This window comes from Bombina bombina, chromosome 8, assembly GCF_027579735.1.
Source record: "Bombina bombina isolate aBomBom1 chromosome 8, aBomBom1.pri, whole genome shotgun sequence".
Classification (NCBI taxonomy): Eukaryota; Metazoa; Chordata; class Amphibia; order Anura; family Bombinatoridae; genus Bombina; species Bombina bombina.
Window position 1 is genome coordinate 64,400,950 of NC_069506.1, and position 25,238 is coordinate 64,426,187.

At 41.3% G+C, this 25,238-nt stretch overlaps 1 protein-coding gene across 2 annotated transcripts in view; it reads right to left on the reverse strand.

The window, feature by feature from the left end:
* Positions 1 to 25,238, reverse strand: part of KCNAB2 (potassium voltage-gated channel subfamily A regulatory beta subunit 2) — a 676,769-nt gene that overhangs the window by 617,427 nt on the left and 34,104 nt on the right. Inside the window, exon 1 of one of the 2 annotated variants that reach the window (XM_053690400.1) lies at positions 5,808 to 5,867. The exons of the other annotated variant lie outside the window; for it this stretch is intronic. The gene's annotated coding sequence lies outside the window, so the exon portion shown is untranslated. Of the gene's footprint in view, positions 1 to 5,807; positions 5,868 to 25,238 lie in introns of those variants that run through there. 2 annotated transcript variants of the gene reach the window in all.

A 25,238-nucleotide genomic window follows, 5' to 3' on the forward strand; every position in this document is an offset into this window, starting at 1 on the left:
TTTGTGAAGTAACACCGACAAGGCAGAAATCTGTCCCTTCAGGGAACTTGCAGATAATCCTTTTTCCAATCCTTCTTGAAGGAAGGATAGAATCCTAGGAATCTTAACCTTGTCCCAAGGGAATCCTTTAGATTCACACCAACAGATATATTTTTTCCAAATTTTGTGGTAAATCTTTCTAGTTACAGGCTTTCTGGCCTGAACAAGAGTATCGATAACAGAATCTGAGAATCCTCGCTTCGATAAAATCAAGCGTTCAATCTCCAAGCAGTCAGCTGGAGTGAAACCAGATTCGGATGTTCGAACGGACCCTGAACAAGAAGGTCTCGTCTCAAAGGTAGCTTCCAAGGTGGAGCCGATGACATATTCACCAGATCTGCATACCAAGTCCTGCGTGGCCACGCAGGAGCTATCAAGATCACCGACGCCCTCTCCTGATTGATCCTGGCTACCAGCCTGGGGATGAGAGGAAACGGCGGGAACACATAAGCTAGTTTGAAGGTCCAAGGTGCTACTAGTGCATCCACTAGAGCCGCCTTGGGATCCCTGGATCTGGACCCGTAGCAAGGAACCTTGAAGTTCTGACGAGAGGCCATCAGATCCATGTCTGGAATGCCCCACAGCTGAGTGACTTGGGCAAAGATTTCCGGATGGAGTTCCCACTCCCCCGGATGCAATGTCTGACGACTCAGAAAATCCGCTTCCCAATTTTCCACTCCTGGGATGTGGATAGCAGACAGGTGGCAGGAGTGAGACTCCGCCCATATAATGATTTTGGTCACTTCTTCCATCGCTAGGGAACTCCCCCTGATGGTTGATGTACGCAACAGTTGTCATGTTGTCTGATTGAAACCGTATGAACTTGGTCCTCGCTAGCTGAGGCCAAGCCTTGAGAGCATTGAATATCGCTCTCAGTTCCAGAATATTTATCGGTAGAAGAGATTCTTCCCGAGACCAAAGACCCTGAGCTTTCAGGGATCCCCAGACCGCGCCCCAGCCCATCAGACTGGCGTCGGTCGTGACAATGACCCACTCTGGTCTGCGGAATGTCATCCCTTGTGACAGGTTGTCCAGGGACAGCCACCAACGGAGTGAGTCTCTGGTCCTCTGATTTACTTGTATCTTCGGAGACAAGTCTGTATAGTCCCCATTCCACTGACTGAGCATGCACAGTTGTAATGGTCTTAGATGAATGCGCGCAAAAGGAACTATGTCCATTGCCGCTACCATCAACCCGATCACTTCCATGCACTGAGCTATGGAAGGAAGAGGAACGGAATGAAGTATCCGACAAGAGTCTAGAAGTTTTGTTTTTCTGGCCTCTGTTAGAAAAATCCTCATTTCTAAGGAGTCTATAATTGTTCCCAAGAAGGGAACCCTTGTTGACGGGGATAGAGAACTCTTTTCCACGTTCACTTTCCATCCGTGAGATCTGAGAAAGGCCAGGACGATGTCCGTGTGAGCCTTTGCTTGAGGAAGGGACGACGCTTGAATCAGAATGTCGTCCAAGTAAGGTACTACCGCAACGCCCCTTGGTCTTAGCACAGCTAGAAGGGACCCTAGTACCTTTGTGAAAATCCTTGGAGCAGTGGCTAATCCGAAAGGAAGCGCCACGAACTGGTAATGTTTGTCCAGGAATGCGAACCTTAGGAACCGATGATGTTCCTTGTGGATAGGAATATGTAGATACGCATCCTTTAAATCCACCGTGGTCATGAATTGACCTTCCTGGATGGAAGGAAGAATAGTTCGAATGGTTTCCATCTTGAACGATGGAACCTTGAGAAACTTGTTTAAGATCTTGAGATCTAAGATTGGTCTGAACGTTCCCTCTTTTTTGGGAACTATGAACAGATTGGAGTAGAACCCCATCCCTTGTTCTCTTAATGGAACAGGATGAATCACTCCCATTTTTAACAGGTCTTCTACACAATGTAAGAACGCCTGTCTTTTTATGTGGTCTGAAGACAACTGAGACCTGTGGAACCTCCCCCTTGGGGGAAGTCCCTTGAATTCCAGAAGATAACCTTGGGAGACTATTTCTAGCGCCCAAGGATCCAGAACATCTCTTGCCCAAGCCTGAGCGAAGAGAGAGAGTCTGCCCCCCACCAGATCCGGTCCCGGATCGGGGGCCAACATTTCATGCTGTCTTGGTAGCAGTGGCAGGTTTCTTGGCCTGCTTTCCCTTGTTCCAGCCTTGCATTGGTCTCCAAGCTGGCTTGGCTTGAGAAGTATTACCCTCTTGCTTAGAGGACGTAGCACTTTGGGCTGGTCCGTTTTTACGAAAGGGACGAAAATTAGGTCTATTTTTTGCCTTGAAAGGCCGATCCTGAGGAAGGGCGTGGCCCTTACCCCCAGTGATATCAGAGATAATCTCTTTCAAGTCAGGGCCAAACAGCGTTTTCCCCTTGAAAGGAATGTTTAGTAGCTTGTTCTTGGAAGACGCATCAGCCGACCAAGATTTCAACCAAAGCGCTCTGCGCGCCACAATAGCAAACCCAGAATTCTTAGCCGCTAACCTAGCCAATTGCAAAGTGGCGTCTAGGGTGAAAGAATTAGCCAATTTGAGAGCATTGATTCTGTCCATAATCTCCTCATAAGGAGGAGAATCACTATCGAGCGTCTTTATCAGCTCATCGAACCAGAAACATGCGGCTGTAGCGACAGGGACAATGCATGAAATTGGTTGTAGAAGGTAACCCTGCTGAACAAACATCTTTTTAAGCAAACCTTCTAATTTTTTATCCATAGGATCTTTGAAAGCACAACTATCCTCTATGGGTATAGTGGTGCGTTTGTTTAAAGTGGAAACCGCTCCCTCGACCTTGGGGACTGTCTGCCATAAGTCCTTTCTGGGGTCGACCATAGGAAACAATTTTTTAAATATGGGGGGAGGGACGAAAGGAATACCGGGCCTTTCCCATTCTTTATTAACAATGTCCGCCACCCGCTTGGGTATAGGAAAAGCTTCTGGGAGCCCCGGCACCTCTAGGAACTTGTCCATTTTACATAGTTTCTCTGGGATGACCAACTTTTCACAATCATCCAGAGTGGATAATACCTCCTTAAGCAGAATGCGGAGATGTTCCAACTTAAATTTAAATGCAATCACATCAGGTTCAGCCTGTTGAGAAATGTTCCCTGAATCAGTAATTTCTCCCTCAGACAAAACCTCCCTGGCCCCATCAGACTGGGTTAGGGGCCCTTCAGAGATATTAATATCAGCGTCGTCATGCTCTTCAGTATCTAAAACAGAGCAGCCACGCTTACGCTGACAAGGGTTCATTTTGGCTAAAATGTTTTTGACAGAATTATCCATTACAGCCGTTAATTGTTGCATAGTAAGGAGTATTGGCGCGCTAGATGTACTAGGGGCCTCCTGAGTGGGCAAGACTCGTGTAGACGAAGGAGGGAATGATGCAGTACCATGCTTACTCCCCTCACTTGAGGAATCATCTTGGGCATCATTGTCATTATCACATAAATCACATTTATTTAAATGAATAGGAATTCTGGCTTCCCCACATTCAGAACACAGTCTATCTGGTAGTTCAGACATGTTAAACAGGCATAAACTTGATAACAAAGTACAAAAACGTTTTAAAATAAAACCGTTACTGTCACTTTAAATTTTAAACTGAGCACACTTTATTACTGCAATTGCGAAAAAACATGAAGGAATTGTTCAAAATTCACCAAATTTTCACCACAGTGTCTTAAAGCCTTAAAAGTATTGCACACCAAATTTGGAAGCTTTAACCCATAAAATAACGGAACCGGAGCCGTTTTAAACTTTAACCCCTTTACAGTCCCTGGTATCTGCTTTGCTGAGACCCAACCAAGCCCAAAGGGGAATACGATACCAAATGACGCCTTCAGAAAGTCTTTTCTAAGTATCAGAGCTCCTCTCACATGCGACTGCATGCCATGCCTCTCAAAAACAAGTGCGCCACACCGGCGCGAAAATGAGGCTCTGCTTAGCTTTGGGAAAGCCCCTAAGGAATAAGGTGTCTAATACAGTGCCTGCCGATATTATTATATCAAAATACCCAGATAAAATGATTCCTCAAGGCTAAATATGTGTTAATAATGAATCGATTTAGCCCAGAAACAGTCTACAGTCTTAATAAGCCCTTGTGAAGCCCTTATTTACGATCGTAATAAACATGGCTTACCGGATCCCATAGGGAAAATGACAGCTTCCAGCATTACATCGTCTTGTTAGAATGTGTCATACCTCAAGCAGCAAGAGACTGCACACTGTTCCCCCAACTGAAGTTAATTGCTCTCAACAGTCCTGTGTGGAACAGCCATGGATTTTAGTTACGGTTGCTAAAATCATTTTCCTCATACAAACAGAAATCTTCATCTCTTTTCTGTTTCTGAGTAAATAGTACATACCAGCACTATTTCAAAATAACAAACTCTTGATTGAATAATAAAAACTACAGTTAAACACTAAAAAACTCTAAGCCATCTCCGTGGAGATGTTGCCTGTACAACGGCAAAGAGAATGACTGGGGTAGGCGGAGCCTAGGAGGGATCATGTGACCAGCTTTGCTGGGCTCTTTGCCATTTCCTGTTGGGGAAGAGAATATCCCACAAGTAAGGATGACGCCGTGGACCGGACACACCTATGTTGGAGAAATAAACTGTTGCTTATTAATACAAATAAAAAAATAAAAAAAGAAGAAGAATTTTATAAACAAACATACAGTGCCTTTTACAGATATTTTATTTACGGTTGTAAACCTTTTGATGGAGGAGTTCTTGTGACTTAAAATAAAAAGGAACACAGGAAAGAGAACACTTAAACCTAAGGACTTAATGGACAGCATTGGAAAGTGTATAAAAAAAAAAAACTTGGGCAAGAGTGATATTAGCCTCTTCAATCACGAGAGTGGGGGACTGTAATACATTAATAATACATTAAAAGTGTTTAAATAAATAACGAATGATCTTATCCCTCATCATCTTTGTTTGACAGTCTCAGGATTCAGTAGCAGAAAATAGATCACGGTGACCTTGATTTGTGTGAGATGGGAGATTTAAAAAAAAAAAAAAAAGATAAACACTGCAAATAAGTTAAAAAGGATTTGTTGTTGGATTAAAATCAATCAAGATCTATACAATATGTACTACATTTTTCTAGCTGCTCATAAAGTCCTGATACTTGGTATCACTATACTGTTGAGATATTCAAATTGAAATCAGAGTTTCACTGCAATTCAGGTCAAGAATTAACTTGCTAGAGAATACAATAACAGAATAATAAAATAGTGTAATTGACACTTTAAAATCTATGCACTTTAAAACATTGGAATAAAATAGATTGATGCAAAAACAAGGTAACAATATTAAAATTAGTGTCACTAAATAAAAAGAAAAATTACTGATAATTAAATATTTTTTTATTTCAGACATTTATTTGTAAAGTGCTACAGTATTCCTTAATGCACTGTTTAACTGTTATACTTTGGGGGAACTTACCACGCACAAATACAATTATATAAAAACATCAATCCAATATAGTATTTTACTCAACAATAAAAAGCTTAAAATGTTGACAATTAAAAGAAAAATCCTTAAAATGCATAAACTGTGGTCAATATTGCTTGTCCGTATTAATAACAATAATTTTACTGTTCAGATATTTAAATAATAAATACAAATAAAAAATAACCAAGACTAAACTTCTATTACAAGGTATATACTGCAGTTAATTTATTAAAGAGCTTATAATATGGGTTTGATTTGTGAAAGCTAAGTAATAATACAAGTTGGATTGGAGTATGAAAATCACTTACCAACAAGCTTGAATGTAGTCAAAACCTGACTTTACAATGAAGAAATGAAAAAGGAAGAATTACTAACTGGCAAAGATCTGCAGATTGTGCAATATTGACAGCGGAAACTATACACTGAGGTTTGCATTTTAAGAAGATCCCTCCCTTTCCAAATTCAGGAAGGACAAAAGCTTACACATATTGCTTTTAATGCTAAAATCCATTAAATGTACAGTAGTTATGTAGGAGGGGCATAAAATAATTCAATGCAAAAGCAGGAACAATGCCTAATGCTGGTCTAAGATACTGACTCTGCAAATTTGTGTCATTATGACAGAATGCAATACTTTACCCAGCAAGTAACACACTGTGACATTTCGGACAGATACAAGCACAAATAAGATGATGTCAATTAGATGTCAATGCCCTAAATCCAAGATATGTAAAAGCAAATTACTGAAACATATTTCCAACCAGGCCCTGGTGTAAAATAAATCATGCATATGCAGACGAGGATGTTAAGTATGTAAAAACAGCTCAACAGTAAATACACATAAACAACACTGCACACAGCTCAACAGTAAATACACAGACACTGCACACAGCTCAACAGTAAATACACAAACACTGCACACAGCTCAACAGTAAATACACACAAACACTGCACATAGCTCAACAGTAAATACACAAACACTGCACATAGCTCACCAGTAAATTCACAAACACTGCACATAGCTCACCAGTAAATACACAGACGCTGCACACAGCTCACCAGTAAATACACACAAACACTGCACATAGCTCAACAGTAAATACACACAAACACTGCACACAGCTCAACAGTAAATACACACAAACACTGCACATAGCTCAACAGTAAATACAGAAACGCTGCACATAGCTCAACAGTAAATACACATAAACACTGCACATAGCTCAACAGTAAATACACACAAACACTGCACATAGCTCAACAGTAAATACACACAAACACTGCACACAGCTCAACAGGAAATACACACAAACACTGCACATAGCTCAACAGTAAATACACACAAACACTGCACATAGCTCAACAGTAAATACACATAAACACTGAACATAGCTAAACAGTAAATACACACAAACATTGCACACAGCTCAAAAGTAAATACACAAACACTGCACATAGCTCAACAATAAATACACACAAACACTGCACACAGCTCAACAGTAAATACACACAAACACTGCACACAGATCAACAGTAAATACAGAAACACTGCACATAGCTCAACAGTAAATATACACATAAACACTGCACATAGCTCAACAGTAAATACACACAAACACTGTACATAGCTCAACAGTAAATACACACAAACATTGCACATAGCTCAACAGTAAATACAGAAACACTGCACATAGCTCAACAGTAAATACACACAAACACTGCACATAGCTCAACAGTAAATACACACAAACACTGCACATAGCTCAACAGTAAATACACACAAACACTGCACACAGCTCAACAGTAAATACACACAAACACTGCACACAGCTCAACAGTAAATACACACAAACACTGCACATAGCTCAACCGTAAATACACACAAACACTGCACATAGCTCAACCGTAAATACACACAAACACTGCACATAGCTCAACCGTAAATACACACAAACACTCCACATAGATCAACCGTAAATACACACAAACACTGCACACAGCTCCACAGTAAATACACACAAACACTGCACACAGCTCCACAGTAAATACACACAAACACTGCACACAGCTCCACAGTACATACACAAACACTGCACATAGCTCCATAGTAAATACACAAACACTGCACACAGCTCCACAGTAAATACACAAACACTGCACACAGCTCCACAGTAAATACACAAACACTGCACATAGCTCAATAGTAAATACACAAACACCGCACATAGCTCAATAGTAAATACACAAACACCGCACATAGCTCAATAGTAAATGCACACAAACACTGCACACAGCTCAACAGTAAATACACACAAACACTGCACAAAGCTCAACCGTAAATACACACACAAACACTGCACACAGCTCAACAGTAAATACACACAAACACTGCACAAAGCTCAACCGTAAATACACACACAAACACTGCACACAGCTCCACAGTAAATACACACAAACACTGCACACAGCTCCACAGTAAATACACAAACACTGCACATAGCTCCACAGTAAATACACAAACACTGCACACAGCTCCACAGTAAATGCACAAACACTGCACATAGCTCCACAGCAAATACACAAACACTGCACATAGCTCAATAGTAAATACACAAAAACTGCACATAGCTCAATAGTAAATACACAAAAACTGCACATAGCTCCACAGTAAATACACAAACACTGCACACAGCTCCACAGTAAATACACAAACACTGCACACAGCTCCACAGTAAATACACAAACACTGCACACAGCTCCACAGTAAATACACAAAAACTGCACGTAGCTCAACAGTAAATACACACACACTGCACATAGCTCAACAGTAAATACACAAACACTGCACATAGCTCAACAGCAAATACACAAACACTGCACATAGCTCAACAGTAAATACACAAACACTGCACACAGCTCAACAGTAAACACACAAACACTGCACATAGCGCAACAGTAAATACACATGTTATTTTTATAATGCTTTTAATTAGATACCTTTTTTAATTAATTAGATACCTTTTGTTAGATTTATGTCTATCAAATATATGCAGTTTATTATTACCTTCCTTTTAATTGTTTATACTTTTATGTATAATTGTATTCTGTCCTACTGTTCTTATTTATAAATGTATTGCATTCCCAATGCTAATTGTATTAGAGGTATATATCAACTAAGTCACCTTACCATTATGGATAATGCCCAATACTAGTAGTTTTTATTTATTTATTTTAGATTTAATGTGGACTTGAGTATACTAGAACAAATTGACAACTACTACCCTCTTTTTATATTTTAACTACATGTCCCAGAATTCCATCATATAACCGGCTGTGACCGCAGAGCCGAAACCGGAACCGACATGTATTCCGGAAAACCGGAAGTGACACGCCATTCAAAAAAAATGGAAGTAACGCGTCACCCGGGTTTTACGCAGTTTCCACGTGGTGTTTTGTTATAGAATATAATACTAAGAACGGATTAACAATCCAGACAATTGTGGCACTATGCAGTTTCCATAACGAAGGTTTGCAACTTCAAATTTGGAAATTAACTAAGAGGGGAAATTAGCCTATAATAATATGTCCGATACCGGAAGAGCGAATGGCCACCATCTTTGTTAAGGGCATTAGAGGGTTGCCATCTTATATGTAATGGCAATTTTAGGCGGGAAATCATACCCATTTTGATCGGTCCTTATAGGCTATTTAATCCAAGGTTTTTACTAGCAGTTGACAACTTGAGAAAAGCCCAGTTTGGGGCCGAAACGCGTTGATATACATGTTATAAGTAGTCACTGCTCGAGTTTAAATATAGGGTAAGCTTATTTTCAATTGAGTTTATGTTTATATTAGCGTTATTGCACTATGTGATTTTTGTTTTCACAGGTATTATAACTATTGGATTCCATTGGATTTTTTTCTGACTTTTTTCACTTTTTATTATTATTTTTTATTATTATCATTTTTATTTTGCTTTTGCCTTTTTTTGGATACTCCATCTCACACACAGGATTATAATTGGATTCACAAGGACACAGGATTTGTTTCACAGGACATTTGATAAGGATTTCATCACATATTAAGAGTTTCCTATATTATTTGGGACTCCGATTTATTTTTGTAAATTTATCGTTTATATGTTTTAGTCCTCCCCTCTTTTCTGAGGGTCACTTACTCTGTTGTTTGTAACTATTTTTAACCATTTCATTGTTATATGTACATAGGGTACCCTAGTTTATGTGAATGCAATAAATGATTTTTAATATCTTTTTGATTTTATCTGATATTTTGATACTTTAGCCTACAGCTGGCGCTCCCTTTTTCTATTAACAAATCTATTCTCTTTGAGTTATTAGGGGTCTCATTTTGGGAGCTTGAATCTGTCTGAATGTTGGCGCTGTATATATATTCTTAAATACTATTGCTCTATACATCACAGTCCAGCCAAAAGAGGAAATTAAGGAGGGCAGAAGAACAGACAATACCAATTAGGATTATACATTTTTTTTTTTATAAATGGGACCAGCAGTTGCCTTCTGTTACAAATAACCTTTTGCTGGTTAGCTTAAAAATCCAAACAAACAGCATTAAACTGGACATTAAACACTTGGCTTTTATGTAAAAACTTCGACCCACTCTCCTTAGAGAGACCAAAAGGCAAAATACCTAACCTATGTTTGCAAAATGCTGCAAGTTGCCAAAAACAGCAACTTGCTTTGCAGGTTGCAGAATGTTTCATTTTTGGCTTCTCTATGGATTGTCAGAAAAGCCTAATTTTAAACAAAAAACAAGAGGTGTTTAAAGCTATATAAAAAGGTAAAAAATAAATAAAAATTAAGTGTGCATCGGTGTATTTCAACTTTAAATAGAAGTATTTTTTTGCAGTATATTTCCATTAACAAAAATGTTTGTAGTAAACGTTATTACTGGTTTTCAGAGGCATATGCACATATGCTGTGAGGGCCTGTGCACCAGTATTCAAAACACCACACCTTCTCAGAAAGTCAGCAGTAGCTTGTAAAAATCAAATTAAGTCTTCACAGATGCAATGCACACCACGGCTCTGATCTTGAATACTGGAGGTTAAAGGAACACAAAGCCAAATTTTTTTTCTTTCATGATTTATATAGAGAATATGATTTTAAACAACGTTCCAATTTACTTAAATTATCTATTTTGTTTCCTTCTCTCAGTATCTTTTGTTGAAGAAACAGCAATGCACATGAGTGAGCCTATACTATGAGGCATACACATGCAGCTACCAAGCGTGACATGCTTTTCAACAAAGGATACAAAAAGAACAAAACAAATTAGATAATAGAAATCAATTGGAAAGTTGTTAAAAATTGCATGCTCTCTCTGAATCACAAAATAAATTTTAAAAAAAATATATAATGGTTGGCATGACCCTTTAAACAAAAGTTAATAAAAACATAAGATACCAATGGAAATTCAATAGCAAAAAAATATTTTGGCAAATAAATGTTTACCGCATAAAAGATGAGAAAAGCGTGGGATTATGTGCTTAATCATCACACAGATCTTGAACTGTGCCTGCCAATCATTTGCTTTTGTTGACAACCTTACACTGATTACATATACAGTTATGTTACTTCTGTTTGCAAATGTATTTATTTATTTTTTTAATTAGTAAGTTAACTGATTACTTACAAAAATATAAGAAAAACAGATATAAAGGGGACATTAAAGATGAGAATAATATATATATATACACACATATACACACACACACATACATACATATACACACATACAGTATCTCACAAAAGTAAGTACACCCCTCACATTTTTGTAAATATTTTATTATATATCTTTTCATGTGACAACATTGAAGAAATGACACTTTGCTACAATGTAAAGTAGTGAGAGTACAGCCTGTATAACAGTGTAAATTTGCTGTCCCCTCAAAATAACTCAACCCACAGCCATTAATGTCTAAACCATTGGCAACAAAAGTGAGTACACCCCTAAGTGGAAATGTCCAAATTGGGCCCAATTAGCAATTTTCCCTCCCCGGTGTCATGTCACTTGTTAGTGTTACAAGGCCTCAGGTGTGAATGGGGAGCAGGTGTGTTAAATTTAATGTTATCACTCTGACACTCTCTCATACTGGTCACTGGAAGTTCAACATGGCACTTCATGGCAAAGAACTCTCTGAGGATCTGAAAAAAATAATTGTTGCTCTACATAAAGATGGCCTAGGCTACAAAAAGATTGCCAAGACCCTGAAACTGAGCTGCAGCATGGTGGCAAGACCATACAGCACTTTCACAGGACAGGTTCCACTGAGAACAGGCCTCGCCGGAGTCGACCAAAGAAGTTGAGTGCTCGTGCTCAGTGTCATATATAGAGGTTGTCTTTGGGAAATAGACGAATGAGTGCTGCCATCATTGCTGCAGAGGTTAAAGGGGTGGGGGGTCATCCTGTCAGTGCTTAGATCATACGCCACACAATGCATCAAATTAATCTGCATGGCTGTCATCCGAGAAGGAAGCCTCTTCTAAAGATGATGCACAAGAAAGCCTGAAAACAGTTTGCTGAAGACAAGCAGACTAAGGACATGGATTACTGGAACCATGTCATGTGGTCTGACGAGACCAAGATAAACTTATTTGGTTCAGATGGTGTTAAGCGTGTGTGGCAGCAACCAGGTGAGGAGTACAAAGACAAGTGTGTCTTGCCTACAGTCAAGCATGGTGGTGGAAGTGCAATGGACTGGGCCTGCATGAGTGCTGCCAGCACTGGGAAACTACAGTTCATTGAGGGAACCATGAATGTCAACAGTGACATACTGAAGCAGAGCATGATCCCCTCCCTTTGCTGACTGGGCCGCAGGGCAGTATTCCAACATGATAACGACCCCAAACACACCTCCAAGATGACCACTGCCTTGATAAAGAAGAGGAGGGTAAAGGTAATGGACTGGCCAAGCATGTCTCCAGACCTAATCCCTATTGAGCATCTGTGAGGCATCCTCAAACGGAAGGAGGGGGAGTGCAAGGTCTCTAACATCCACCAGCTCCGTGATGTCATCATGGAGGAGTGGAAGAGGACTCCAGTGGAAACTTGTGAAGCTCTGGTAAACTCCATGCCCAAGAGGGTAAAGGCAGTGCTGGAAAATAATGGTGGCCACACGAAATACTGGCACTTTGGGCCCAATTTAGACTATTCCACTTAGGTGTGTACTCACTTTTGTTGCCAACGGTTTAGACATTAATGGTTGTGTGTTGAGTTATTTTGAGGGGACAGCAAATTTACACTGTTATACAGGCTGTACACTCACTACTTTACATTGTAGCAAACTGTCATTTCTTCAGTGTTGTCACATGAAAATATATAATAAAATATTTACAAAAATGTGAGGGGTGTACTCACTTTTGTGAGATAGTGTGCGAGTATGTGTGAGTGTGTGTGTATATATATATTCTTATTCACTTTCACTATTAAAATGTTCAGTTTTATTATATGAATACTTTCTGAGGCACTAGCTTCTACTTAGCATGTGCAAGAGTTCACAGTGTATACGTATATGAGTTTGTGATTGGTTGATACAAGGGGCAGGAAAACATAATTTATGCTTACCTGATAAATTTATTTCTCTTGTAGTGTGTTCAGTCCACGGGTCATCCATTACTTATGGGATATATTCTCCTTCCCAACAGGAAGTTGCAAGAGGATCACCCAAGCAGAGCTGCTATATAGCTCCACCCCTCACATGTCATATCCAGTCATTCGACCGAAACAAGACGAGAAAGGAGAAACTATAGGGTGCAGTGGTGACTGGAGTTTTAATTAAAATTTAGAACTGCCTCAAAAAAAGACAGGGCGGGCCGTGGACTGAACACACTACAAGAGAAATAAATTTATCAGGTAAGCATAAATTATGTTTTCTCTTGTTAAGTGTATTCAGTCCACGGGTCATCCATTACTTATGGGATACCAATACCAAAGCTAAAGTACACGGATGATGGGAGGGACAAGGCAGGAACTTTAAACAGAAGGAACCACTGCCTGTAGAACCTTTCTCCCAAAAACAGCCTCTGAAGAAGCAAAAGTGTCAAATTTGTAAAATTTTGAAAAGGTATGAAGTGAAGACCAAGTTGCAGCCTTGCAAATCTGTTCAACAGAGGCCTCATTCTTAAAGGCCCAAGTGGAAGCCACAGCTCTAGTGGAATGAGCTGTAATTCTTTCAGGGGGCTGCTGACCAGCAGTCTCATAGGCTAAACGTATTATGCCACGAAGCCAAAAAGAGAGAGAGGTGGCCGAAGCCTTTTGACCTCTCCTCTGTCCAGAATAAACGACAAACAGAGAAGAAGTTTGCCGAAAATCCTTAGTTGCCTGTAAGTAGAACTTCAGGGCACGGACTACGTCCAGATTATGCAAAAGACGTTCCTTCTTTGAAGAAGGGTTAGGACATAATGATGGAACAACAATCTCCTGATTGATATTCCTATTAGAAACAACCTTAGGTAAAAATCCAGGTTTAGTACGCAAAACTACCTTGTCTGAATAAAAAAAATCAGATAAGGAGAATCACAATGTAAGGCAGATAACTCAGAGACTCTTCGAGCCGAGGAAATAGCCATCAAAAACAGAACTTTCCAAGATAAAAGCTTAATATCAATGGAATGAAGGGGTTCAAACGGAACACCCTGAAGAACTTTAAGAACCAAGTTTAAGCTCCACGGAGGAGCAACAGTTTTAAACACAGGCTTAATCCTGGCCAAAGCCTGACAAAAAGCCTGAACGTCTAGATTCTCTGCCAGACGTTTGTGTAAAAGAATAGACAGAGCAGAAATCTGTCCCTTTAACGAACTAGCGGATAAACCCTTTTCTAAACCCTCTTGTAGAAAAGACAATATCCTAGGAACCCTAACCTTACTCCATGAGTAACTCTTGGATTCACACCAATGTAAATATTTACGCCATATCTTATGGTAAATTTTTCTGGTAACCGGTTTCCGAGCCTGCATCAATGTATCAATAACCGACTCCGAGAAACCACGCTTTGAGAGAATCAAGCGTTCAATCTCCATGCAGTCAGCCTCAGAGAAATTAGGCTTGGATGGCTGAAAGGACCCTGAAGTAGAAGGTCCTGCCTCAGAGGTAGAGACCATGGTGGACAGGACGACATGTCCACTAGGTCTGCATACCAGGTCCTGCGTGGCCACGCAGGCGCTATCAGAATCACCGATCCTCTCTCCTGTTTGATCCTGGCAAACAGACGAGGCAGCAACGGAAACGGTGGGAACACATAAGCCATGTTGAAAATCCAAGGGGCTGCTAGTGCATCTACCAGCACCGCTCCCGGGTCCCTGGACCTGGATCCGTAACAAGGAAGCTTGGCGTTCTGGCGAGAAGCCATGAAATCCAGTTCCGGTTCGCCCCAACGAAGAATCAGTTGAGCAAATAACTCTGGGTGAAGTTCCCACTCCCCCGGGTGAAAGGTCTGGCGGCTTAGAAAGTCCGCCTCCCAGTTCTCCACGCCTGGGATGTAGATCGCTGACAGATGGCAAGAGTGAGACTCTGCCCAGCGAATTATCTTTGAGACTTCTAACATCGCTAGGGAACTCCTGGTTCCCCCTTGATGATTGATGTAAGCCACAGTCGTGATGTTGTCCGACTGAAATCTGATGAACCTCAGTGTTGCTAACTGAGGCCAAGCTAGAAGAGCATTGAATATCGCTCTTAATTCCAGAATTTTTATTGGAAGGAGTTTCTCCTCCTGAGTCCATGATCCCTGAGCCTTCAGGGAATTCCAGACTGCGCCCAGCCTAGAAGGCTGGCATCTGTTGTTACAATCGTCCAATCTGGTCTGCGAAAAGTCATTCCCTTGGACAGATGAATCCGAGACAACCACCAGAGAAGAGAATCTCTGGTCTCCTGGTCCAGATTTAGTAAAGGGGACAGATCTGAGTAATCCCCATTCCACTGACTCAGCATGCATAATTGCAGCGGTCTGAGATGCAGGCGCGCAAATGGCACTATGTCCATTGCCGCAACCATTAAGCCGATTACTTCCATGCACTGAGCTACTGATGGGCTTGGAATGGAATGAAGGACACGGCAAGCATTTAGGATTTTTGATAACCTGGACTCCGTCAGGTAAATCTTCATCTCTACAGAATCTATAAGAGTCCCTAGAAAGGGAACCCTTGTGAGTGGTAACAGAGAACTCTTTTCCATGTTCACTTTCCACCCATGCGACCTCAGAAATGCTAGAACTATCTCTGTATGAGACTTTGCATTTTGAAAACTTGACGCTTGTATCAGAATGTCGTCTAAGTACGGAGCCACCGCTATGCCTCGCGGTCTTAGTACCGCCAGAAGCGAGCCCAGAACCTTTGTAAAAATTCTCTGGGCCGTAGCTAACCCGAAGGGAAGAGCTACAAACTGGTAATGCCTGTCTAGAAAGGCAAACCTTAGGTACCGATAATGATCTTTGTGAATCGGTATGTGAAGGTAGGCATCCTTTAAATCCACTGTGGTCATATACTGACCCTCTTGGATCATGGGTAGGATGGTTCGAATAGTATCCATTTTGAATGATGGAACTCTTAGGAATTTGTTTAAGATCTTTAGGTCCAAGATTGGTCTGAAGGTTCCCTCTTTCTTGGGAACCACAAACAGATTTGAGTAAAATCCTTGCCCTTGTTCCGTCCGCGGAACTGGGTGGATCACCCCCATTACTAGGAGGTCTTGTACACAGTGAAGAAAAGCCTCTTTCTTTATTTGGTTTGCTGATAACCTTGAAAGATGAAATCTCCCTTGTGGAGGAGAAGCTTTGAAGTCCAGAAGGTATCCCTGAGATATAATCTCCAACGCCCAGGGATCCTGGACATCTCTTGCCCAAGCCTGGGCGAAGAGAGAAAGTCTGCCCCCCACTAGATCCGTTTCTGGATAGGGGGCCCTCTCTTCATGCTGTCTTAGGGGCAGAAGTAGGCTTTCTGGCCTGCTTGCCCTTGTTCCAGGACTGGTTGCTTTTCCAACCCTGTCTGTAACGAGCAGCAGTTCCTTCCTGTTTTGGAGTGGAGGAAGTTGATGCTGCTCCTGCCTTGAAATTACGAAATCACGAAAACTAGACTGTTTGGCCTTTGATTTGGCCCTGTCCTGAGGAAGGGTGTGACCCTTACCTCCAGTAATGTCAGCAATAATTTCCTTCAAGCCGGGCCCGAATAAGGTCTGCCCTTTGAAAGGAATGTTTAGTAGTTTAGACTAGAAGTTACATCTGCTGACCAGGATTTAACCATAGCGCTCTGCGCGCCTGAATGGCGAATCCGGAGTTCTTAGCCGTTAGTTTGGTTAAATGCACAACGGCATCCGAAACAAATGCATTAGCTAGCTTAAGGGCTTTAAGCTTGTTCAAAGTCTCATCCAATGGTGCTGTGCGAATAGCCTCTTCCAGAGACTCAAACCAGAAAGCCGCTGCAGCAGTGACGGGCGCAATGCATGCAAGGGGCTTTAATATAAAACCTTGTTGAACAATCATTTTCTTAAGGTAACCTAATTTTTTATCCATTGGATCTGAGAAAGCACAACTATCCTCCACCGGAATAGTGGTACGCTTGGCTAAAGTAGAAACTGCTCCCTCCACCTTAGGGACCGTCTGCCATAAGTCTCGTGTGGTGGCGTCTATTGGGAACATTTTTCTAAATATCGGAGGGGAAAAAGGCACACCGGGTTTATCCCACTCCTTGTTAATAATCTCTGTAAGCCTTTTAGGTATAGGAAAAACGTCAGTACACACCGGTACCGCATAGTATTTATCCAGCCTACATAATTTCTCTGGGATTGCAACCGTGTCGCAATCATTCAGAGCCGCTAATACCTCCCCTAGTAATACACGGAGGTTCTCAAGCTTAAATTTAAAATTTGAAATGTCTGAATCCGGTCTCCCTGGATCAGATCCGTCACCCACAGAATGAAGCTCTCCGTCCTCATGTTCTGCAAATTGTGACGCAGTGTCAGACATGGCCCTCATATCATCAGCGCGCTCTGTCCTTAACCCAGAGCTATCGCGCTTGCCTCTTAACTCAGGCAAATTAGATAATACTTCTTTCATAACATTAGCCATATCTTGTAAAGTGATTTGTAAGTGCCTTGATGTGCTTGGCGCCACAATCTCACGCACCTCCTGAGCGGGAGGCAAAGTTACTGACACGTGAGGAGAGTTAGGCGGCATAACTTCCCCCTCGTTGTCTGGTGATAATTTCTTTACCGGTAAAGACAGACTTATTTAAAGTAACATCAATACAATTGGTACACATATTTCTATTGGGCTCCACATTGGCCTTTAAACATAATGAGCAAGCAGATTAATCTGTGTCAGACATGTTTAAACAGACTAGCAATGAAGCTATCAAGCTTGGAAATTTCTTTCAATAAGTTTACAAGCAAAATAAAAAACGCTGCAGCGCTTTAAAAACACAAAAAAACTGTCACAGTTGAAACAACAACGAACTAATACGGTTATAGCAACCAATTTTAAACAGTAAATGTATGAAATTAGCAGAGGATTGCACCCATTAGCAAAAGGATGATTAACCCCTCAATACCCAAAACGGATAATCAATTTAAGATTTAACGCTTTTCTCACAGTCAAACACACTGTCACAGGTCTGCTGTGACTGATTACCTCCCTCAAAAATCAATTTTGAAGACCCCTGAGCTCTCTGGAGACGTCCTGGATCAAAGAGGAAGAAGCAGGAAGACTGTGCTAGAATTTTAACTGCGCAACAAGGCGCTAAAAAAAGGTCCCTCCCACTCATATCACAACAGTGGGAGACCTGATATAACGGTGTCTATGCAGAAATATACGTTAGCCATGTGGAAAAAAATCATGCCCAAAAAGATTTATCACCAAAGTACCTCACAAAACGAATAACATGCCAGTAAACGTTTTTTAAAAAACAACTTTCCAGTGTTATGCAAAGTTATCACTAAGCCTGCTACCAGTCGCTTCTACTGCAGTTAAGGCTCATACATTTATTTCAGTACTAACAGTATTTAAAGTTAAATTCTAGTCCCTAGAAAATAACTCAACTGCGCATACATTTATCAGCCTGATACCAGTCGCTACTACTGCATTAAAGGCTGTACTTACGTCATATGGGTAACAGCAGTGTTTTCATAGTCAATTCCATTCCTAGAAAATATTTTACTGCACATACCTCATTTGCGGGGGACCCCGCATGCTATTCCCTTCTCCGAAGATACCCCACTCCTCAGAATGTGCGAGAACAGCCAGTGGATCTTAGTTACCTCTGCTAAGATCATAGAAAAAAACGCAGGCAGATTCTTCTTCTAAATACTGCCTGAGAGAACAAACAGCACACTCCGGTGCTATTTTAAAATAATAAACTTTTGATTGAAGAATGTTACTCCTATCTCCTCTCACAACCTCCTTTGTTGAGACTTGCAAGAGAATGTCTGGATATGACATGTGAGGGGTGGAGCTATATAGCAGCTCTGCTTGGGTGATCCTCTTGCAACTTCCTGTTGGGAAGGAGAATATATCCCATAAGTAATGGATGACCCGTGGACTGAACACACTTAACAAGAGAAAATGGAAGTAACTTTCTCAGGAAAAAAAAAAAAAAAAAAAAACTACTTCTCATTTGGAATTCAGAATGATTTGTCTTTTTATTATGCTTTTGCCGATTATGTAATTCTACTGTATATAATGGTCTTTAAAAGTACTGAATTGCAAAATACCTAAATGCAAAATAAAAGTTTAAAAAGCATTTAAAACTGCAACTGTTCATGATTTGTTAAAGGGACAGTATACTATAAAATTGTTTTTCCCTTAATGTGTTTCCAATTACTTTTTTTTTTACCAGCTGCAGAGTATAAAATGTATGATATTTGCTTTTTAAGACTTATTTGTGTATATGAATTAGCTCGTTTTGTGTTTTGAAGCCACAACCTAATAAAATGGGTTGAGCTTGTAGGTATAGTGTGCAATGCTGAATTCTGCCAGGGGAATTCAGCCCGCCAGAGGCGAGCTGCGGCGGACAGGGGTGCGTAAGTGCGCCCCTGTCCCCTTCAGCTTGATAAAGCGCCCCCTATCTCTCCCCTTTGTTGGAGGAAATGTGGCAGTATAAGTACTCCCTCTTGCACCGCCAAAGCAAGGTTTCATTTGGGATCCGTTGAAAGGAGAGACTGAAGTGGTTGGCAGCACTTCCTTAAAGGGATACTGAACCCAAATTGTTTCTTTAATAATAGTGAATATGTAGCTTCATATTCGCTTACATTTTAGGCAGGTACTGGGGAGAACAATTCTGTAAGCATAATTAATAGTTTTCTGACATTTCTATAATTAGAGCTATCGCAGACAGGGCTATTTAAAAGCAACACTGAAGTTTGTGTCGGCATGAAAAGGTTAATGCTACAAGTTGTCGTGCTAACATCCTTATTCCCAAAAGAGAGAGACTTTACACTTTGAAGTGTTTGGTTAAATTACATTTTATCAATGGTTTCCCACTATCCAAACATTTGTTTGACTGTCATAGGATGATGATAATTACAACAATCACATGGTAGCGACCATTATCAATATATTGTTGTGTTGTTTTGTAGTGCAATATTAGTTTGGTGAAAGATACATACATGCATACATTGTAAAAATTACTTAAAGGGATAGTAAATGTTTTCTTTCATGATTCAGATAGAGCATTCAATTTTAAGCAAATTTCTAATTTACTCCTATTGTCAAATTTTCTTGCTATCTTTATTTGAAAAAGAAGGCATCTAAACTAAGGAGCCAGACAATTTTTGGTTCAGACCCTAGACAGCACTTGTTTATTGGTGGGTGAATTTATCCACCAATCAGCAAGAACAACCCAGGTTGTTCACCAAAAATGGGCCGGCTACTAAACTTAAATTCTTGCTTTTCAAATAAAGGTTCCAAGAGAATGGGGGGGGGGGGGGGATTGCTAATAGGAGTAAAATTAGAAAGTTGCTTAAAATTGCATGCTCTATCTCAGTGTTTTTCAACCCGTGGCACACTAGTGTGCCATGAGAGATCCTCAGGTGTGCCACGGCAGACTGACAACAGTGTGACATTTTTTAAACTTTGCTTGTTTTTTACTCCCAGTGCAGGGGTAGTTTGTAGGAGGCATGGCATAACAGCACAATACATACAGTATGTGTGTGTTTGTGTGTATGTGTATATATATATGCTGTATTAGGCTACAATGTGTGATTTTTTTTTTAAAAATGGGATGGTGGTGTGCCACGGGATTTTTTAATGTAAAAAAGTGTGCCACGGCAAAAAAAAGGTTAAAAATCACTGCTCTATCTGAATCACAAAAGAAAATAAAACAAAATTTATGCTTACCTGATAAATTTATTTCTCCTGTAGTGTGGTCAGTCCACGGGTCATCATTACTTCTGGGATATTATCTCCTCCCCTACAGGAAGTGCAAGAGGATTCACCCAGCAGAGCTGCTATATAGCTCCTCCCCTCTACGTCACCTCCAGTCATTCGACCAAAGGACCAACGAGAAAGGAGAAGCCCAAGGGTGTAGTGGTGACTGGAGTATAATCCAAAATTTTTTTAGCCTGCCATAAAAAACAGGGCGGGCCGTGGACTGACCACACTACAGGAGAAATGAATTTATCAGGTAAGCATAAATTTTGTTTTCTCCTGTTAAGTGTGGTCAGTCCACGGGTCATCATTACTTCTGGGATACCAATACCAAAGCAAAAGTACACGGATGACGGGAGGGACAGGCAGGCTCTTTATACGGAAGGAACCACTGCCTGAAGAACCTTTCTCCCAAAAACAGCCTCCGAAGAAGCAAAAGTGTCAAATTTGGAAAATTTGGAAAAAGTATGAAGAGAAGACCAAGTTGCAGCCTTGCAAATCTGTTCAACAGAAGCATCATTCTTAAAGGCCCAAGTGGAAGCCACAGCTCTAGTAGAATGAGCTGTAATTCTTTCAGGAGGCTGCTGTCCAGCAGTCTCATAGGCTAATCGTATTATGCTACGAAGCCAAAAAGAGAGAGAGGTAGCCGAAGCTTTTTGACCTCTCCTCTGGCCAGAATAAACGACAAACAGGGAAGACGTTTGACGAAAATCCTTAGTTGCCTGTAGATAAAATTTCAGGGCACGGACTACATCTAGATTGTGTAGCAGACGTTCCTTCTTCGAGGAAGGATTAGGACACAAAGATGGAACAACAATCTCTTGATTGATATTCCTGTTAGTGACCACCTTAGGTAGGAACCCAGGTTTAGTACGCAGAACTACCTTGTCTGAATGAAAAATCAGATAAGGAGAATCACAATGTAAGGCAGATAACTCAGAGACTCTTCGAGCCGAGGAAATAGCCATTAAAAACAGAACTTTCCAAGATAACAACTTGATATCAATGGAATGAAGGGGTTCAAACGGAACACCCTGTAAAACATTAAGAACTAAGTTCAAACTCCATGGCGGAGCAACAGTTTTAAACACAGGCTTGATCCTAGCTAAAGCCTGACAAAAAGCTTGAACGTCCGGAACTTCTGACAGACGTTTGTGTAAAAGAATGGACAGAGCTGAAATCTGTCCCTTTAAGGAACTAGCGGATAAACCCTTTTCTAAACCTTCTTGTAGAAAAGACAATATCCTTGGAATCCTAACCTTACTCCATGAGTAACTCTTGGATTCGCACCAATATAAGTATTTACGCCATATTTTATGGTAAATCCTTCTGGTAACAGGCTTCCTAGCCTGTATTAAGGTATCAATAACTGGCTCAGAAAACCCACGTTTTGATAAAATCAAGCGTTCAATTTCCAAGCAGTCAGCTTCAGAGAAGTTAGATTTTGATGTTTGAATGGACCCTGGATCAGAAGGTCCTGTTTCAGAGGTAGAGACCAAGGCGGACAGGATGACATGTCCACTAGATCTGCATACCAAGTCCTGCGTGGCCATGCAGGTGCTATTAGAATCACTGATGCTCTCTCCTGTTTGATTCTGGCAATCAATCGAGGAAGCATCGGGAAGGGTGGAAACACATAAGCCATCTTGAAGGTCCAAGGTGCTGTCAGAGCATCTATCAGAACCGCTCCCGGATCCCTGGATCTGGACCCGTAGCGAGGAAGCTTGGCGTTCTGACGAGACGCCATAAGATCTATCTCTGGTTTGCCCCAACGTCGATGTATTTGGGCAAAGACCTTCGGATGAAGTTCCCACTCCCCCGGATGAAAAGTCTGACGACTTAAGAAATCCGCCTCCCAGTTCTCCACTCCCGGAATGTGGATTGCAGACAGGTGGCAAGAGTGAGACTCTGCCCAGCGAATTATCTTTGATACTTCCATCATTGCTAGGGAGCTTATTGTCCCTCCCTGATGGTTGATGTAAGCTACAGTCGTGATGTTGTCCGACTGAAACCTGATGAACCCCCGAGTTGTTAACTGGGGCCAAGCCAGAAGGGCATTGAGAACTGCTCTCAATTCCAGAATGTTTATTGGAAGGAGACTCTCCTCCTGATTCCATAGTCCCTGAGCCTTCAGAGAATTCCAGACAGCGCCCCAACCTAGTAGGCTGGCGTCTGTTGTTACAATTGTCCAGTCTGGCCTGCTGAATTCCACTGACTTAGCATGCACAATTGCAGCGGTCTGAGATGTAGGCGTGCAAAGGGGACTATGTCCATTGCCGCTACCATTAATCCGATCACCTCCATGCATTGAGCTACTGACGGGTGTTGAATGGAATGAAGGACACGGCATGCATTTTGAAGCTTTGTTAACCTGTCTTCTGTCAGGTAAATCTTCATTTCTACAGAATCTATCAGAGTCCCCAAGAAGGGAACTCTTGTGAGTGGAAAGAGAGAACTCTTCTTTTCGTTCACCTTCCATCCATGCGACCTTAGAAATGCCAGTACTAACTCTGTATGAGACTTGGCAGTTTGAAAGCTTGAAGCTTGTATCAGAATGTCGTCTAGGTACGGAGCTACCGAAATTCCTCGCGGTCTTAGTACCGCCAGAAGAGTACCCAGAACCTTTGTGAAGATTCTTGGAGCCGTAGCCAATCCGAATGGAAGAGCTACAAACTGGTAATGCCTGTCTAGAAAGGCAAACCTTAGATACTGGTAATGATTTCTGTGAATCGGTATGTGAAGGTAAGCATCCTTTAAATCCACTGTGGTCATGTACTGACCCTCTTGGATCATGGGCAAAATTGTTCGAATAGTTTCCATCTTGAACGATGGAACTCTTAGGAATTTGTTTAGGATCTTTAAATCCAAGATTGGCCTGAAAGTTCCCTCTTTCTTGGGAACTACAAACAGATTTGAGTAAAACCCTTGTCCTTGTTCCGACCGCAGAACTGGATGGATCACTCCCATTAATAAAAGATCTTGTACGCAGCGAAGAAACGCTTCCTTCTTTGTTTGGTTTGTTGACAACCTTGACAGATGAAATCTCCCTCTTGGGGGAGAGGATTTGAAGTCCAGAAGGTATCCCTGAGATATGATCTCTAACGCCCAGGGATCCTGAACATCTCTTGCCCAAGCCTGGGCGAAGAGAGAAAGTCTGCCCCCCACTAGATCCGGTCCCGGATCGGGGGCCCTCGATTCATGCTGTCTTAGGGGCAGCAGCAGGTTTCCTGGCCTGCTTGCCCTTGTTCCAGGACTGGTTAGGTTTCCAGCCTTGTCTGTAGCGAGCAACAGCTCCTTCCTGTTTTGGTGCAGAGGAAGTTGATGCTGCTCCTGCTTTGAAATTACGAAAGGAACGAAAATTAGACTGTCTAGCCTTAGCTTTGGCTTTGTCCTGAGGCAAGGCATGGCCTTTACCTCCTGTAATGTCAGCGATAATCTCTTTCAACCCGGGCCCGAATAAGGTCTGCCCTTTGAAAGGTATATTAAGCAATTTAGATTTAGAAGTAACATCAGCTGACCAGGATTTTAGCCACAGTGCTCTGCGTGCCTGAATGGCGAATCCGGAATTCTTAGCCGTAAGTTTAGTTAAATGTACTACGGCATCTGAAATAAATGAGTTAGCTAACTTAAGGGCTTTAAGTTTGTGTGTAATCTCATCTAGTGTAGATGATTCAAGTGTCTCTTCCAGAGACTCAAACCAAAATGCTGCTGCAGCCGTGACAGGCGCAATACATGCAAGAGGTTGCAATATAAAACCTTGTTGAACAAACATTTTCTTAAGGTAACCCTCTAATTTTTTATCCATTGGATCTGAAAAAGCACAGCTATCCTCCACCGGGATAGTGGTACGCTTAGCTAAAGTAGAAACTGCTCCCTCCACCTTAGGGACCGTTTGCCATAAGTCCCGTGTGGTGGCGTCTATTGGAAACATTTTTCTAAATATCGGAGGGGGTGAGAACGGCACACCGGGTCTATCCCACTCCTTAGTAACAATTTCAGTAAGTCTCTTAGGTATAGGAAAAACATCAGTACTCGCCGGTACCGCAAAATATCTATCCAACCTACACATTTTCTCTGGTATTGCAACTGTGTTACAATCATTCAGAGCCGCTAATACCTCCCCTAGTAATACACGGAGGTTTTCCAGCTTAAATTTAAAATTTGAAATATCTGAATCCAGTCTGTTTGGATCAGAACCGTCACCCACAGAATGAAGTTCTCCGTCCTCATGTTCTGCCACCTGTGACGCAGTGTCTGACATGGCCCTAATATTATCAGCGCACTCTGTTCTCACCCCAGAGTGATCACGCTTACCTCTCAGTTCTGGTAATTTAGCCAAAACTTCAGT